This window comes from Lolium perenne, chromosome 7, assembly GCF_019359855.2.
Source record: "Lolium perenne isolate Kyuss_39 chromosome 7, Kyuss_2.0, whole genome shotgun sequence".
NCBI classification, from domain to species: Eukaryota; Viridiplantae; Streptophyta; class Magnoliopsida; order Poales; family Poaceae; genus Lolium; species Lolium perenne.
In genome coordinates this window covers 325,824,472-325,826,810 of record NC_067250.2, presented here as the reverse complement: position 1 = coordinate 325,826,810, position 2,339 = coordinate 325,824,472, and the positions used below count along the sequence as shown (strand labels likewise).

Below are 2,339 nucleotides of genomic sequence, written 5' to 3'. Positions count from 1 at the left end.
GCCGGCAGCGGAGAAACCTATCTCATCTCGTTGAGCGAACACGAGGATGCTCTTTTCTTCGTTTTTTTATCTGGTGGCATTCTCCTGCAAATATGACCAAGAATAGGGGTATCTAGGGATACCGTTTCAGCTCAGTGCTCATAATCCCAGAAATCTGACCAGAAGTACCTGTGAGGATGAGCTTACACAGGATTTCAACTTCGCGGTGAAAATAAGCTATCCAAAATCTAGACCCTTCGTTTAGGCTTGTGTGTTGTGGACCCCAAGTTTACCCAAAAGATAAAAAGGGGGCCTATATACGGCAAGTGTTAAGGCAAATATCTATCAAGAGTAGTTAACACTAGGAAAAAAAATCACAGTACATTGTTAATCTTGGATCATCTACTATCCAATATAGAATATTATTAATTTCTTCTCATTTAGCATGGCTTTGTGAATGACTTGCTAAGATTCAAAAGAGTGTTAGAGTCATCTCCGGACTGATTTTTTATCGAAAAAAGATTAAGATCCTCAGCCACTGCATTGAAAAGATGCATATGGTCCAACAAGTATTGGCCCTGATGATTTTTTTTCTATAAATGAATCGTTTCTCTGAAAGTACGTTAATATATGCCCAACATTATGCTGCTAGGTTAGTGCTAAGAACGATCCAAATATGAAAATGAGATCCGTGTCGCATAAATGATGAAGATTTCGATCAGATGAATATCAATGTCGACTAGAAAATAGCTACTTTTGCTAGTTATCATTGGACTTGTGTGTGATCGTGGAGTAACATACTACATAGTCTTGCAGTTTGACTCATGTGCGAAGGGGACCAAGTATATGATACGCTATTCTCAAAAGAAAAAAAAAGTATATTGATGCGCTGACGTTCCTATGTACGTGCAGGTGAACCGCTAGTTGCTGTAGAAGGAATTTCTATAGCGTGCACACATGCACGGAGTCGAATGAAGGTGATCAATTAATCGATCGAGTAGACCCTGGCCGATCAACCGACACCACTGTATCGTTGCTCTTACTCGTATTCCACACAATACTCCTCAACGCTAAACATTTGACCGAGGGACGAAATGCAGGCCTAAATCGATCGGTCGACCAAGCTAGGTAGCGGGTGGACCGGTGGTGGCTGAAACACCTAAGACACGAACTTACAGGTCCCTTGTTCTTATCGTAAGTAGCTTAATGGAGGGGATCCCGTTGCCGTTGCTACCAGCTTGCTCTTCTTCTTCATCGTCACCACCTTGTTCTTTATCAAGTCGACAACCCATAAAGAGCTTAATGAAGCCGATGTTGTTGCCCACTGCTACCACCTTGTTCTTCATCAGGTCGAGAACCCATGAAGAGCTTAATGGAGTGCGCTGATGTCGTTGCTCTACTGCTAGCACCATGTTCTCCTTCATCATGAATTTCTATCACTGATAGTGTCTTCCAATGTGCAACCACAACCCTAATAGATAAAGATCACGTGGTTTACTAATCTAGAATCATAGAAAACAATTATGATAAATGACTACAACATGGATATAGCTAAGCATGCAACGAGGGGATGATCTTAGACAATAAAAAGAAAAACAACAACAACATGAAATACTGATTACCTCCCTGACTCGTTGAAACATGCGAGCCCGCTAACCCGTGAACCGCTCCCAATGGCAAGTATTCTCTTGAGCCTAGTATTAGTATTAGTATTAGTATTAGTTGAAATATGTGCAGTGAGATCTAGGGATGACAACTTCTAAAGGGGTTATGATGCATTACTCTGGTGATTACCTGAAATTATTGGAGTTCCACAAGTGAACATGACCATGGGCTGTACCTGTTACTAGAACTGGAAGTGTGGGATGGGAAAGGACAGACCTAACCGCAGAGTTATGAGGTAGTGTACCGACACACTCTTTCTTGTGCATGTCCCATATCTTGTTAGAAAAATAAGGCACACATTATAATGGCATATACGAAGTGTATAAATATTTTTTTGAATGAAATAGAATACCTTGGCAGTCTTGTCCTCTGAGCCAGTAATCAAATACTGCTTTCCATTACGTGTGAAGAAATCCAGGGAATACACGCAGCTAGAATGCCCATATAGAGTACACTTGGATCTGGGAGAATCAAGACTCCAAACCTGAACACCAGTTAGCTTGCAATCAAGGTATGGTAGAAATAAAGAAGCATACTGCATCTTCATTACGTCAAATTTTGCTTAGGGGAGAAAAAAGAGAGAAAAAGCAAAACCTTTATCGTGCAATCTTCTGATGCACTAGCAGAACTGTTGTGGTCCTGTGGGTTAAATGCAACTGTACTGACAAAGTCTGAGTGTTCCTGTAAAGTTTGCA

At 41.0% G+C, this 2,339-nt stretch overlaps 1 long non-coding RNA gene across 1 annotated transcript; it reads right to left on the bottom strand.

The window, feature by feature from the left end:
- Positions 1–1,596: 1,596 nt before the first annotated feature.
- On the bottom strand, positions 1,597–2,123 carry LOC139833040 (uncharacterized). Its single transcript, XR_011748074.1, has 3 exons — positions 1,997–2,123; positions 1,774–1,919; positions 1,597–1,673 (listed from the first exon to the last, which is right to left on the bottom strand). It is a non-coding gene; the product is annotated as an uncharacterized lncRNA (long non-coding RNA).
- Positions 2,124–2,339: the final 216 nt, after the last annotated feature.